The sequence below is a fragment of the Rana temporaria genome, chromosome 8 (genome assembly GCF_905171775.1).
Source record: "Rana temporaria chromosome 8, aRanTem1.1, whole genome shotgun sequence".
Lineage (NCBI taxonomy): Eukaryota > Metazoa > Chordata > Amphibia > Anura > Ranidae > Rana > Rana temporaria.
This window is the reverse complement of record NC_053496.1, coordinates 178769020-178785728: the sequence shown is the minus strand read 5'-3', so window position 1 is coordinate 178785728 and position 16709 is coordinate 178769020. Positions and strand designations below refer to the sequence as shown.

The following is a 16709-nucleotide window of genomic DNA, read 5'->3' as shown; positions in this document are numbered from 1 at the left end:
CTGTCCACCAGCAATAGTATCTTTTCCTGTGTCTGTACAATCACACTCTTCTTGTCTCCGTGTGCTACTCGATATAACAGGAAAAGATCTCCATCTCTATATTTATTATGTGTCTGTTCTACAATCCAGCAACTCCAGATGGATCATGGACAGTTATATAAATGGCTCAATTTGCACAATGTATCTGGTTTATAAACCAGAGGCTCCGGATGGCTCTATATTTAGGATGTAATCCGGTCTATAAACCAGAGGCTCTGGATGGACAGTTGGATAAATGGTTCTATATTTAGGATGTAATCCGGTCTATAAACCAGAGGCTCTGAATGGACAGTTGGATAAATAATGCTACATTTAGGATGTATCTGGTCTATAAACCAAAGGCTATGAATGGACAGTCGGGTAAATGGTTCAAGCTGGTCTATAAACCAGAGGCTCTGGATGTACAGTCTGCTAAATGGTTCTATATTTAGGATGTATCTGCTTTATAAATCAGAATCTCTGGATTGACAGTTGAATACATGGTTGTATATCTAGGATGTATCGGGTCTATAAACCAGAGGCTCTGGAAGGATAGTTGGATAAATGGTTCTATATTTAGGATGTATCCGGTCTATAAACCAGAGGCTCTGGATGGACAGTTGGATAAATGGTTCTATATTTAGGATGTATCTGGTCTATAAACCAGAGGCTCCGGATGGACATATTTTCTGGTCTATAACCCCCTTCATGCCTAAGCCTTTTCTGATATTTGTTGCTTACAAGTTAAAATCTGTATTTTTTGCTAGAAAATTACTTATAAGCCCCAAATATATATATGTATTGAAGTGGTTAAGGGGAACCACACAACATTTTTTTAAATGGCGTGGGGGTCCCCCCAAAAATCCATACCAGGACCTTCTGGTCTGGTATGGATTTTAAGTGAAATCCTGCGCCCAAATGTAAATAAAAAATGACATGAGGGTCCCCCTCAAAAGCCATACCAGACCCTTTTCCGAGCAAGCAGCCTGGCAGGCCAGGAAAGGAGGGGGGGTTGACGAGCGAGCGCCCCCCCTTCTGAACCATACCAGACCGTTTCCCTTCAACATTGGGAGGGTGCTCTGGGGTCCCCCCAAAGCACATTGTTTCAATGTTGATGGGGACAAGGGCCTCATCCCCACAACCCTTGTCTGGTGGTTGTGGGGGTCTGTGGGCGGGGGGGCTTATTGGAATCTGGAAGCCGCATTTAACAAGGGAGCCTCCAGATCCCAACCCCCATGTGAATATACGAAAAAAGTGTAAAAAAAAAAAAAAAGACGACAGAAGACAGTTTTGGACAAGTTCTGGTTAGCAAAATACACAGCACTCTTTTTATTAATATCCTTCAAAGGAAAATTACACATTAGACATCACTGTAAATCATTCTGGTCTAGTTATTTTATTTTGTGGATAATATACTGTAAGTTCCCATTTTTGTTTCAATTTGATTTTATTCATTTTTCCCAAACAAAATTATAATAAAACATATCTAAATCTTTCAATACTACAGCCTTCGGTACTCAATATATAGTAACAAATATAGAACAATAGTATATATAAATATAAACCAGAAAAAATATCACAAAGGTATTTTTGGAGAACAAGGTTCGGGCTCGTTATCCTCCGGCATCTCTGCAGGAACTGGGACGGGTTTTGTATGAAGAGTGGTATCACATTCTATTATCCACCATCCAAGGCTTATATTTGTCAATTCTCAGGAGAATTCAGGCCGTCTTTGATGCCTATGGTGGTCCAACACCATATTAGGTAAGAATTTTATTCTTTTGCCTGGTGTTTCCATAATTTTGTCCAACCCCGGGCAATTGTGAATTACAGAAAACACTCCAAGTGGCCCGTGTACTAGTATAATTATCCAGTCTATCATGTTCAACTGCTAGTAGAGATTTCAAATCCATGATAGTATCTAAGCTACCCTACCCATTCCAAAATGGATGGGATCCCAGGAGACTTCCAATGTCAAGGGATGACAGCCCTGGCCAACCTCAGAAAATGATCTACTTCGATGGATCCCAGCATCATAAACGACAAAAAGTAGTTGGGTGTTGGACAGTATGGGGCAGATCCTCAAAGAAATTACGCCGGCCTATCTCTTGATACGCCGCGTAATTTCAAATTTTGCGCGTCGTATCTTTGTTTTGGTATCCACAAAACAAGATACAACGGCATCTGTGTTGGATCCGACAGGCGTACGTCTTCGTACGCCGTCGGATCTTAGATGCAATTTTTCGCCTTCCGCTAGGTGGCGTTCCCGTCGTAATCCGCAGCGAGTATGCAAATTAGCTATTTCCGACGATCCACGAACATACGACCGGTCATCGCATTTTTTTACGTCGTTTACGTTCGGCTTTTTCCGGCGTATAGTTAAAGCTGCTATATGGTGGCGTACTCAATGTTAAGTATGGCCATCGTTCCCGTGTCTAATTTTGAAAATTTTACGTCGTTTGCATAAGTCGTCCGTGAATGGGGCTGGACGCCATTTACGTTCACGTTCAAAACAATGACGTCCTTGCGACGTCATTTGGAGCAATGCACCCTGGGAGTTTTTACGGACGGCGCATGCGCAGTTCGTTCGGCGCGGGGACGCGCTTCATTTAAATGAAACACGCCCCCTACCCGACCAATTTGCATTCCGCGCCCTTAGGCCGCGAGAGATACACTACGCCGCCGTAACATACGGCGCGAATTCGTTGAGGATTCAAAACAAAGCCAAGTAAGTTACAGCGGCGTAGCGTATATTACATCTGCGCCGGCCGCAGCGTATGTATGTGGATCTGCCCTATATGTCTTCCTATTACTCTATAACAGCGTATAAAATTGTGCCCGTTGTTGGTGTCAGTCTTGGCCGCAGTTTGGAGGCCCCTGTTCTAGGAGGGCAGGCCGGTAAAGTTCCTCCACCCCAAACTTGCTCATCCATGTCTTTATAGACCTTTCTTTGTGACCTGGTCCAAATCATTTGGTGGGGGGGAGATTATGGTGTTTGGTTGTTTTTCAGGGGTTGGACTTGGCCCCTTAGTTCCAGTAAGACATCAGCATACCAAGACGTTTTGGACAATTTTATGCTCCCAATGTTGTGGGAACAGTTTGGGGTTGGCCCCTTCCTGTTCCAACATGACTGCCCAAAGCAAGGTCCATAAAGACATGGGTGAATGAGTTTTGGGTGGAGGAACTTGACTGGCCTGCCTCAACTTGATATAACACCTTTGGGATGAATTAGAGTGGAGATTGTGAGCCAGGCCTTCTCGTCCAACATCAGTGCCTGACCTCACAAATGCACTTCTGGAAGAATGGTCAAACATTCCCATAGACACACTCCTAAACCTTGAGGACATCCTTCCCAGAAGAGCTGATGCTGTTATAGCTGCAAAGGGTGGGGCCAACTCAATATTGAACAGACATCCTCCAGCCTCACTGATCAGATGCTTAATAAACAAGTCCCCGCCCTCTACTATTAACCCGCTCCTAAACCTGCACCAGGCTGACTCGTCTACAACAGAGCTCTTCATACTATGACCCTCCAGATGTTCAGGAACTACAATTCCCACCATGCCTAGTCATGTCTGTGAATGTCAGAGTATTACAATGCCTCATGGGACGTGTAGTTCTGTAACAGCTGGAGGGCCGAAGTCTGGAGATCCCTGATCTACAACATCAATAAGGAAGCTCACTGTTAGGCCGAGTACTCACGAGCAGACATGTCCGATGAAACCGGTCCGCGGACCGTTTTCATCGGACATGTCTGCCCGGGGACTTCTGTTCGATGGCTGTACACACCATCGAACAGAGGTCCGCGCGTAAACAATACGCGGGGCGTGTCCGCGGTGTCGCCGCGACAATGACGCGGCGACGTGGGCGGCCTGCCTTTAAAATGCTTCCACGCATGCGTCAAAGTCATTCGACGCATGCGAGGGATGGTGGGCGGCCGGACATGTACGGTAGGTCTGTACAGACGACCGTACATGTCGGGGGGACAGGTTTCGATCCGATCCGCCCGAAAATGGTCCGCTCGGGCCTACACACGGCCAAACATGTCTGCTGAAACTGGTCTGCGGACCAGTTTCAGCAGACATGTTTGGTCGTGAGTACGGGGCCATAGAGAAATAAGATGCTTATTTTATAATCATTTATGAATGCTTGCAAAAGATTGCTTAGAAGTAGAATTATTTCACAAATATAAAAGAAAGTCTTAATTTTTAAGTGTTGAACTTTAGATGACCTCTCTGCTTCATGACAAGTTTACTAGGTGAAAGTGTATTAAGATAGTTCATTTTAAGTACACAAATTAGAAAAAGGAACATTTTAACCACAGTTGAAATGCATATAAATCACAGAAATAAGATAAAGTGTTCAAGGATAAGTGATACAGGTGGTTTGAAATAATTATGTGGAACACAGGAAAGTTATGTACACTACATTAATTAGGTTTTACAGGGTCAAAGGTCTGCCTGTGCCCTCATTAAAACTGTTAAAATACATTGAAAAAGAAAACACTCATGTGTATGTACTGTATATATTATTAGACATTATTGAATAGAGTAGTTAGGTTTATGTATATATACACATATAGGATTATATAGTAAGACATAACGCATAAGGTGGGGTTATTGAAAGTTCATTCTCCCAAAGTCGTAAATCTGTTATCCTTGAAGTTGGTGGAATCTTATCAGGACAAGGAGGGTTTGATCTAACACAACTGGGTGCCAGACTGTCTCTACACCGGTGTCTTTAATTGGACAAAACCAGTTATAAATCACTTAAATGAACATATAGGAATTCTGGGAATAATTAAAGCGGGAGTTCACCCAAACATAAATTTTTAACATTACATTCAGCCGAGTTGTCCTAATGACAATCGGCAGTTTTTTTTTTCCCCCGTACATACCGACTTTCACCGCCGCTTCCGGGTATGTCTTCTTCAGGACTGGGCGTTCCTATCTGATTGACAGGCTTCCGACCGTCGCATACTGCGTGTCACGGGTTGCCGAAAGTCGGTGCGGCTCTATACGGCGCCTGCGCACCGACGTTCGGCTTCTTCGGCAACTCGTGACGCGCAGTATGTGACGGTCGGAAGCCTGTCAACTAGATATAAACGCCCAGTCCCGCACAAGACATACCCGGAAGGTGATGGTGAAAGTCGGTATGTACGGGGAAAAAAACAAAAAACAGCCGATTGTCATTAGGACAATTCGGCTGAATGTAATGTTAAAAATGTATTTTTTGGGTGAACCTCCACTTTAAGTTTGTCTGGTTGTAGGACAGGTGTTACATTGATGTAGAGCTTAGCAACCAATCACATCTAGGAGAGATGGCTAAGATAAGGCTTGTAAAAGGTATATAAATGCAAGTTTTACAATTGTAAAGGTTCGTACACACGGTCGGACATCCAACAAAATTTCCCTTGGATTTTTGTCTTAATTGATTTGTCCGATCACACCCATAGCATACACACGCTCGGACTTTTCTGCAAACTTTTCTAACACTTTCCCAACATCACGTGGTTTTACTTGCTCTTTACCGCCACCCTTTGGTTAACTTCTGCTATTGTTGGTTGAGTTTAACATTGGTTCTGAGCATGCGCTTTTGTACTTTGTCTAAAAGTCCGATGGTTTGCTGTACACACGGTCGGACAAGGCACCATCGGACTTTTGTTGCCAGAAAGTTGGTCCGTTCGACAGACCCAACTTTTTGTCCGATGAAAGCCAAAAAAGTTGGTCCGATGGAACGTACACACGGTCGGACAAATACGAAAAGTGCCGGATTTTGAAGTTGGTTGGGCAAAAGTCCGACCGTGTGTACGGGGCTTTAGTCAGACAATTCAGATAGGAGCTCATAAGGCTGAACTCTATGTATGAGTGAGTGAGTAACTTGTATAGCGCTACAAATGCGAACTAAATCCATCCCGTGTCATCCTTATAATTCAGAAGAGGTGGGTTTTAAGTTTTTTCCTGAAGGCCCGATGGTTTTCTTCCATGCAGATGTTTGTCAGAAGAGCGTTCCTTAGCCGTGGTCCTTGAATTGCAAATCTTCGTTCTCCCTTCGATTTGTAGTTGAGTTTCGGGATGTGGAGGAGGTTTTGATTACTTGATCGGAGAATGAGATTGGGGGTGTAGCGTTTTATTTTCTCGCATAAGTATTGAGGAGTCTTTCCTTGTGTATATTTGTGGGTGAGGCAGAGGGTCTTAAATGTGACCCGATCCTTTACGGTTAGCCAATGGAGGGTCCTCATTGATGGGATGATTGATTCCCACCGTTTTTCCCCGTTACCAATCTGGCTGCTGTGTTCTGAATGACTTGTAGGCGCGAAATCTGGTATTTTGGTAGTCCCAAGTAGAGGGAGTTTGCATAGTCGAGTCGAGAATTAATAATTGTATCCTCTTCCGGGATGAAAGGGATGAGTCTACGCAGTAGGCGGAGAAGATGGTGGGATCCGCTGACTACTGATCCAATTTGTGCATCCATCGACATCTCTGAGTCAAAGGGGACTCCGAGGCTTTTGACTTTTGTGCTTGGGGTGATGATCTGTCCAAGGATGTTGGGTTGGGTGGTGTCTATGTATGCTGCTCTATGGCATGGGTTATAGAGGTCAGAACCAGTGGGCAATTATCTGTTCAGATAGGCGTCTATCAGGCTGACTGCTTGTTTATGCAGCCCTATTGCATGGGTGGCAGGCGGTCAGAACCAATAGGCGAATATCTGTCCTTTTGTTGTAACTTGTCTCCTCGTACAAGTCAATAAAGAAAGCTTCTCAACTTGATCCAGAGTGTGGTCTTAGGTGAATTTCTCTCACACTCACTTATATGAATTCTCTGGTGCTGCAAAAGGTTTCCTTTTCTAGTAAAAAAATTGCTGCACTCTGAACATGAATAAGGATGTTCATCGGTGTGAATTCTCAGATGTGCAACAAGATTATTTTTCCTAATCAAAAATTTCCTACACTGAACATGAATAAGGATGCTCACATGTGTGAATTCTTTGATGTTTAACAAGAGGTCCTTTATGAGAGAAAGATTTCCCACACACTGAACATGAATAAGGATGCTCACCTGTGTGAATTCTCTGATGGGTAACAAGATGTCCTTTCTGAGTGAATGATTTCCCGCACTCTGAACATGAATAAGGACGCTCACCTGTATGAATTCTAAGATGTTTACCAAGGTCTGCTTTGCCAGTGAAAGATTTCCCGCACTCTGAACATGAAAAAGGATGATCACCTGTGTGAATTTTGTGATGAGTAACAAGGTTTCTTTTCTGAATGAAAGATTTGCCGCACTCTGAACATGAATAGGGACGCTCATTCATGTGAATTCGCTGATGTCTAACTAGATAATCTTTTGCACCAAAGGATTTTCCACAGTCTGAACATGAATAAGGACGCTCATCCGTGTGAACTTTCTGGTGTGTATCAAAATTATCTTTCCGAGAGAAAGATTTCCCGCACTCTGAGCATGAATAGGGACGTTCTCCTGTGTGAAGTCTTTGGTGCTGAATAAGTTTTCCTTTCTGAGTGAAAGATTTCCCGCACTCTGAACATGAAAAAGGACGTTCACCCGTGTGAATTCTTACGTGTCTAACAAAGGTTCCTTGATGAGTGAAACATTTCCCGCACTCTGAACATGACAATAGATTGTCACCACGGTAAGCTCCTCCATGGGGTAAGGAAGGTCTGTAATGTATATTTTGTGTATTTGGATTTCCTCCTGGAGGATCCTGTGTGATGACATTATCTTCTGACTTACAATCAGCAGATAATAGAAGATGTCTCTCCGAGGAATTCCTCACATCACATCCATCTGTTGGGAAGAAGGAAAAAAAAATATATAAAAAATCTCAGTAGATGACAAATAACTGGAGTTTTAGCCCCTCCCCCCCCGGTGGAATAAGTGGAAATGGCGATCTCACAGCTGGGCTCCTGTTCTCCCTCCAAAATCAATCAGAAAAGTCTTCACACCGAGTCCATATATGATCTGCTAATTCTAGAATAATAAATAGTTATGACTGAGGCTTCATTATCCAAAACGCGTCAGTGGATTGTTACTACATCGGATTGGCTGGATTTTATATGATGAAGAGTTTGCAGATCATATATGGACTCCAAGCTGAGTCAGCAAGAAAAAAAGTCACGTGAGTCTAACAGTCACCACTTTCACAGAGCTCTGGCATGGAACTGGGTACAACTGTAACATCAAAATATGGAGAAAAAACCTTCCTCCAAGATTTACAGTGCTGGTGTCCTAGGGTGGCACCATCCCTCCTCCATCAGATGAGCCGAACACCCCCTAGTTCGGTTCGCGGCAGGAAATGCGAACGGACCGAAAGTTTGCGTGAACTTTGAACACCATTAAAGTTTATGGGACTCGAACGTCAAAAAAAAAGTTTTGAAAAATGCCGTCTTTTCGGGAGCAGTGATTTTAATAATGCTTAAAGTGAAAAAATAAAAGTGAAATATTCCTTTAAATATCGTACCTGCTGGGTGTCTATAGTATGCCTGTAAAGTAGCACATGTTTCCCGAGTTTAGAACAGTCCCTGCACAAAATGACATTTCTAAGGGAATAAAAGTCATTTAAAACTGCTTGTGGCTGTAATAATTATTATTATTAATAGACAAAACGCAGTCCTTACCCATGGGCCTTGATGCGTATGACCATAGTGAGCAGGGAGATTCTGGTGCTCTAAAAAAGCGGAGTTCCATCCAAAAATGGAACTACTGTTTTTCAGAACCCTCCCCCCTCCGGTGTGACATTAGGCTGTCCTCTGGGAAACACACTGTTCCCAGGACAGAGCGAAGACCAGTGATGGTGCGCATGCGCAGTAGGGAACCGGGCAGTGAAGCTGCAAGGCCTCACTTCCTGATTCCCTCACTGAGCATGGTGGCGGCAGCATCCGAGGACCGAGTGATTGCTCGTCCTCATCTGCCGACTTTGCAGGCACGCTGGACAGGTAAGTGTTCATTTTTTATAAAAGTCATCAGCTGCAGTATGTGTAGCTGCTGGCTTTTATAAAAAAAAAAAAATTGGGGGGGGGGGGGGGGGGGTCCTCCGCTTTAATCTAGCTCCTTTTACTGGCCAGGATGCAGTGAATGACTTGTATAGCGCTACAGATGTGAACTGAATCGCCTCAAGGTGCTTTTTGCAGCCAGTGTCTTGCTGGCTGGTGTAGTCATTGGGCCAATTTGGACAAATCCAATTAACCTATCAGAACATTTGGGGTTAAAAGAATATACATATAGGCCTTTATATTACGCCTATTTTCCATATTCATATATATTTGACATGAGGGCCGCCATTTTTCCTCCAAGGTTGAAATTAAGTTCATAATCTCATTAATAGACATTGAGCTAGATTCCTAGAGCTCGGCGCATCTTTTGGCCGGCGTATCGCATCTCATATGCGCTACGCCAACGTAAATCAGGGAGCCCAGAACAGTATTCTGAAAGATCTCGCGCCGTACGTTGCGCTGACGTAGTGTAAATGTGCCGGCGTAAGCCCGCCTAATTCAAATTCGGAAGGTAGTGGGCGTGTTGAATTGATATTAGCCGTGACCCCATGTAAATGACTTCCCGAACGAACGGCGCATGCGCGCTCATGCTCAGAGTCACGTCGCATATACTCCCTAAGATACGTCGGCTCAATGCTTTCGATGTGAACGTAACCTACGCACAGCCCCATTCACGTACGACTTACGTAAACGACGTCTTGATATAATATTTCACAGCAGGGCCTGTTCCTCCACCCACCAAGAGTAACTTTGAGGGCTTACTGTGTTCTGGTACCACCAACACCTAAGGCCCAATTTTCTGCAGAGTATGCAGGGCAGGCTGTATAGTATATACAGGCGGTCCCCTACTTTCAAACATCCAACTTACAAACGACTCCTACTTACAAACAGAGGGAGACAACAGGAAGTGAGAGGAAATCTACCCCTAGGAAAGGAAATTCTCTCTCTGTAAGAGTTAATATGGTAAAAATGTGTCTCCACTGATGCTTTCTCACCAAAATTTGCAGTCATGTGAAGTGTAGAGTACAAGAAGCATATGTTGAGTGAAAAATGACATGAGCAGATCAATACTCCAGATGTGCCAACTCCAGTGCACCACCAATGAGATCATACACGCTTACGGGTACTGAAAGTGTACAAAGGATGGAGATGGCCAGCTTGGCGTGGATTACAACCCAGCACATGGCAAAGATGGGAACCACCATACTTACTTTGCAAGGCCTTGCACACTGTGGTTCTAAGCATGGTCCCTAGGAGGGTTCTGTTCTGCAGTGGGCCCTAATATAGGAGCCCAGCCATGTGCCAAACTACCCTTACCTAGAGGACCTCTGTCACTGGTCACCACCACTCTCTCTGCCCCGAACTGGAGGCTCCTTCTTATCACTCTTCACTCCATAACATCAAGACTTAACTGAATTGTACATTCTATTCCCCAGTTCTCCCCAATACACATTGTAAAGTCCCTTCTCTTCCAAAGTAACACAGGTGGTCGCTCTTAAACAATAGGTTCTTTAGTGCAATGGTTCTCAACTTCAGTCCTCAAGTACCCCCAACGGGCCATGTTTTGGGAACTTCCCTTAGATAAAATATCTCTTATCAATACCATGTCATTGATATTGATTTAAAGCAGCTGTGCAAAGTAAAAAGAAAACATGGCCCGTTGGGGGTACTTGAGGACAGAGATTGAGAACCACTGCTTTAGTGAATAAAATTATATTTACTGTCCAGGTTCCATAGAAATACATATGAGGGATATACAGAATCACAATTGTATTTCCTCTCTCTCTCTCTAATAACAATGTACTGGATTTGGCTGTGCGGCGTTGTTCACAACTTTTTATAGCTTAGTTGCTTCCCAGTAAATGGCATGGAAAGTCCAGTCCTTGGAACCAGTGCTGAGACAAGGTCTTCCAGTGCCCAGGGCAAAGATGCCAAACTGCACCCACTCCTCATTCATGATGTGCAAGTTTAGGGGATCCTACACCGATCAGCCACTCCCTTGTCTGAATCACTATCACTACTCCTGTCAGCCTTGTAACAGAAGGAAGGCACCCCTATCCCTACAGTAAACCATTGCGCCCAGGACAGCCACACCACCAGTCCACCCCTTGTCCCGGTGATCTGCCGATATGGTTCCTCCTATCGATATGGTTCCCCTCTTGACTGCGCAGGCGCAATCCGAGCCGACGGAAATAACCGAAACCTGAGCAGCTGTAGCAAGAGGTCCAGGGCGATGTGGAATTTGCTGTAAGTGGCCAGTCTGCCTCACGTCCTCGCTCGGCCTCCTGGCTCTTTTTTTAACGTCCTCCAATCCACGGGGATGTTAAGGAATGAGCCTGGATGCTGCCCGAGGTTTGGAGATTTCCGTGGGCTTCGTTTGCGCCTGCGCAGACAAGCAGGGAACCATATCGATAGGGGAACTAGATCGACAAGACACCGGCCCTGCTTGGAACCCATCCAGGGGTCCCGCTAAGGGGCAACTCCACCTCACAGTTCATTTCACCTCTTTACAGCGTCCTCACTGGTCACCTCCCATACAGGAACAGACCACGAGGTCCGATCCGGTTCAGAATCAGAAAGTGACACATGCAGGGGAAGGAACATCACAGCACCAAGTGGTAACTCTTACCACACCGCACATTAACCCTTTAGTAGGCAAACACATATTTAACCTTTTAGAACCTGCCTATAGGATGATGTGAAGATCTGATAATTATCTAACATTATTTTACACTACAATCCTTATACTGAGAAGTAAAATTTGACCTGTTTTTCCCACAATGTCTGTTACCTACCTGTATCAAAAGGTAGAGAAATGTCCTCCTGTTCACTTTTAATAATCATCCCAACCTCCTCCGTGATTGGCTGATCACCCCCCACATACGTCTCTATTTTTTCTTCTTTAACCTCAGCTTTTATATTAATCCGTTCCTCACCCTACACCAAAAAGAATAGAAAACATCAATTAAAGTCACCTCAAGGCAGACATAAAGGACACAAATGACACGTCATTCAGTATGTACCCTCCCTTGGAAGAACACAAGGAGGAAGAGAACCCCGCAATGTGTCTGGGCTTAAGACCCACAGAGGAAAGGAAGGAATATAAAAAAATAAAAAGGGGGGTGAAAAATGTAGGGTGCTCAAAGTAGTTAGAAACGGGGATGGGGGGGGGGGTAACAAAGGCTGCACTTCAGATGTCAAAGCAAAACAAGAGACTACACAGAAGAACGTCATCTCATGGCTTAGAATATATATTTAGGTCTAGATGCCCAGCCCCACCTACCTGATGATGGTGAGGGATGGTGTGATCCTCCTGGATGGAATCCCGGGAATACAAAGGACCACCCGCTACCATAGACTGCAGATCCTCAAACTTCTCTTCTTTTTCTACTTTAATCTCAACTTTGATGTCTTTCAGATGTTCACCCTAAACCCCAAATGTGATAAAACAGATTTATAAAAGGAAATAGATGAAATAAAATAATGATGTTTTGAAGTGTAGAATTCTACAACGTATTTGAGTTCTAATTGCTCAATACCACTTACCTGATGATGGTGAGGGATGGTGTGATCCTCCTGTGTGGAATCCCAGGAATACAGAGGATCACCCTCTACCATAGACTGTGGATACTCAAACGTCTCTTCTTTTTCTACTTTAATCTCAACTTTGATATCTTTCAGTTGTTCACCCTAAACCCCAAATGTGATAAAATGGATTTATAAAAGGAAACAAAAGAATTCGATTTTGAATTTGAGTTCTAATTGCTCAGTCCCACCTACCTGATGATGGTGGGGGATGGTGTGACCTTCCTGTGTGGAATCCCGGGAATACAGAGGACGGGGACATCTCTCTGGTGGGTTCCCATTACTGGATCCATCTGTAGGAAACACACACACTGACTGAATACATTGTTTCTATGTGTTTATCAGATGATGGGGGATCTAGGTGGACCCTCCGTACTGCTCTCTCCTTTACAATAAAGTCTCCTCTTACCCGGTGATGTGAGGGGCGGCTGATTCTCCATCATGACGTCCTTGTAGAGATCCTTGTGTCCTTCTAAATATATTATATGTGATTAACTCCTCTGCTGCCAATTCCAACAACGTCTTATTTTTTTCCTTCCTTGCAACTCACCTCTCACCCGGGACTTCCTTTATTAGACCTTACATCACTTCCTATTTCATCACTTCCTGCATTCACCTGACATCACTTCCTCTCCAGCTGTGTTTTCACCTACTATACACTCTTACTGTCTCCATGTTCCACTCGATATAATAGTACAGGATTTCCATCTCTATATTCATTATGTGTCTGTTCTACAATCCAGCAACTCCAGATGCATAGTTGGATAAATGGCTCAATATTCACAATGTATCTGGTTTATAATTCAGAGGCTCTTTATGAACAGTTAGATAAATGGCTCTATATTTAAAGCGGTTGTAAACCGCATATATAATTTTTTTTTTTTTTTAAACCTGCAAGGCAAAAGGCATAATCAGCTAGTATGCACCGCATAATAGCTGATTATGAAATACTTACCTCGGAACGAGGTGTGTAGCACTTACCTGGTCCACGCCGAGCGAGATGTCATCTTGCTCCGGCGTGTCTTCCGGGTATCGCCGCTCCAGTGCTGCGATTGGCTGGAGCGGCGATGACGTCACGCGTGGGAGATTTAAAATCGGCAATGTCTGGCGGCTGCCGGATCTTTCGCCGTGGATTCCCCCTGCGCATGCGCCGCTGCAATCAGCGGCGCATTGCGAGGGGAATATCTCCTAAACCATACAGGTTTAGGAGATATTCTTTATACCTACAGGTGAGCCGTATTATAGGCTTACCTGTAGGTAAAAGTGAAAAATAAGGGTTTACAACCACTTTAAGATGTATCTAGTCTGTAAAACTAAAGGCTCTGGATAGACAGTTGGATAAATGGTTCCATATTTAGGATGTATCCAATCTATAAACCAGAGGCTCTGGATAAACAGTTGGATAAATGGCTTTATATTTAGGATGTTTCTGGTCTATAAACCAGAGGCTCTGTATGAAGAGTTGAATAAATAGCTCTATATTTAAATTGTATCTGATCTATAAAAAAGAGGCTCTGGATGGACAGTTGGATAAATGTCTCTATATTTAGTATGTATCTGGTCTATAAACCAGAGGCTCCGGATGGACAGTTGGATATATGGTTCTATATTTAAATTGTATCTGATCTATAAACCAGAGGCTCTGGATGGACAGTTGGATAAATTGTTCTATATTTAGGATGCATCTGGTCTATAAACCAGAGGCTCTGGATGGACAGTTGGATACATGGCTCTATATTTAGGATGTATCTGGTCTATAAACCAGAGGCTCTGGATGGACAGTTGGATAAATGGCTCTATATTTAGGATGTATCTGGTCTATAAACCAGAGGCTCTGGATGGACAGTTGGATAAATGGTTCTATATTTAGGATGTATCCGGTCTATAAACCAGAGGCTCTGGATGGACAGTTGGATAAATGGTTCTATTTTTAGGATGTATCCGGTCTATAAACCAGAGGCTCTGGATGGACAGTTGGATAAATGGCTCTATATTTAGGATGTATCTGGTCTATAAACCAGAGGCTCTGGATGGACATATTTTCTGGTCTATAACCCCCTTAATGCCTAAGCCTTTTCTGACATTTGTTGCTTACAAGTTAAAATCTGTATTTTTTCTAGAAAATTACTTATAAACCCCAAATTATATATATATATATATATATATATATATATATATATGAGTAGGGATGAGCAGGATGTTCGAGCCAAACATAAGTATATATGCATATAGTGTAGACTAGATATTCCGTGTAGACTTTATATTCAGTCAGCGCAGGCAGTGTAGTACCGTGTTTTGCCGAAAGTAAGACATCCCCCGAAAATGATACCTACTTACAGTTTTGCCTCTAGCTGAAATATAGGGCATCCCCCAAAAATAAGACCTCCCTGATAATAGGGCCTCCCCAGAACATAAGGTATCCCGATAATAAGGCCCCCCGAAGCTACCGTAACACTGTACCCTGGACCGTAGCGGCGGGCGCCACCGCGCAGCTCACGATTGGCCGCAGCGCAGACAGAGCAGACAGGAAGCCTGCGCTGCCGCCAGGACAAGCTGCCGCCTGCTGCTCGCTCTGCCCTGACGAAGTCTGGCCGACTCACAATTAGACAGTGAGTAGTGCCGAGCAGGAGTCGGGCACCTTGTGTGGACACACAGGGGTGACTGAGGTAGGGGGGAAATGTTTGATAAAGGGGTGGGGGATGTCTGGTGAAGGTGTCCACTGGCACAGGGGTGGGGGAGGGGGTCACTTAAAATGACACAGGAGGATCAAAGGGTTTGTGATGGCTATCTTGTGATGACAACTACTACCGTACCGTATACAGGTAATACATTTCCTTTTTTTTGTTCAACAATAAATGTGTACCGTGTTCTTCTTCATGGAAAAATAAGACATCTCCTGAAAATAAGACCTAGCGCATCTTTGGGATCAAAAATTAATATAAGACACTGTCTTGTTTTCTGGGAAACGGTATATATATGTATATAACACAGTGTATTGAAGTGGTTAAGGGGAACCACGCGCCAATTTTTTTTTTCAAATAGTGTGGGGGTTTTCCCAAAATCCATACCAGGACCTTCTGGTCTGCGCCAAAATGTAAACAAAAAATTATGTGGGGGTCCCCCAAAATCCACACCAGACCATTATCCGAGCTGGCAGGCCAGGAAAGGGGGGTTGACGAGCGAGTGCACCCCATCTGAACCATACTAGGCTGTTTGCCCCATAAATATTGAGAGGGTGCTTTGGGGTCCCCCAAAGCACCTTGTCCCCATGTTGATGGGGGCAAGGGCCTCATCCCCACAACCCTTGTCTGGTGGTTGTTTGCGGGGGATTATTTGAATCTGGAAGCCTCCTTTAACATGTGAATTAACCAAAAACGTGTCAAAAAAGTAAAAATTACAGGAGACAGTTTTGGACAAGTTCTGGTTAGCAAAATACACCGCACTCATTTAATTAATATCCTTCATGCCCTTTCGTAGTAAACTTACACATTAGACATCACTATAAATCATTGTGGTCTAGTTACTTTATTTTGTGGATAATATACTGTAAGTTCCCATTTTTGTTCCAACGGATTTTTTTCTTTTTTCCAAACAAAATTTTTTTAACAGAAAAAAAATAGTACAGATCACAAACATAGTCAAAATATAAGCCAGGGTACGGAAGCTAAAACTGGTAATCAGACAAGCCGGTAATCAGGAAGCCAGAGATCAGCGGAGTCGGAAGCAAAGATCAGGAACCAGAAGGGACGTCAGCCGGGCAAAGTCTTTAACAGGAACTCAGCAGAGACACTCATGATATGTTTAATAAGGTGAAGGCACACGAAAGACATGAACAAGGCAGTATAAATAGCCAGAAGGGACTGGCTGTAGGCTGGACTGATGAGGCAGGTAATGGTAACCAGGTGAGCCACTGTGGAAACAATGAGTGGCTGGTAATTAACCGACAGCTGAGCAGCCTTGAGCACTGAGAAGAGAGCTTCTAGAAGCCCAGCCTTGACAAAGGGAAGGTCTGCCTGAGAAAGAATGGGTGGATGTACTGGCCCCTTTCCTGACTGCAGATCCTCAACTGGGGAATTGTGATTTGGTTTCAGAGTCA

The 16709-nt window shown here is 43.9% G+C and overlaps 1 protein-coding gene and 1 pseudogene across 1 annotated transcript in view; both read right to left on the bottom strand.

The window, feature by feature from the left end:
• Positions 1 to 12843, bottom strand: part of LOC120910199 — a 30883-nt pseudogene extending 18040 nt beyond the window's left edge.
• The window catches only part of LOC120910546 (zinc finger protein 850-like), a 1103195-nt gene that overhangs the window by 815047 nt on the left and 271439 nt on the right, over positions 1 to 16709 (bottom strand).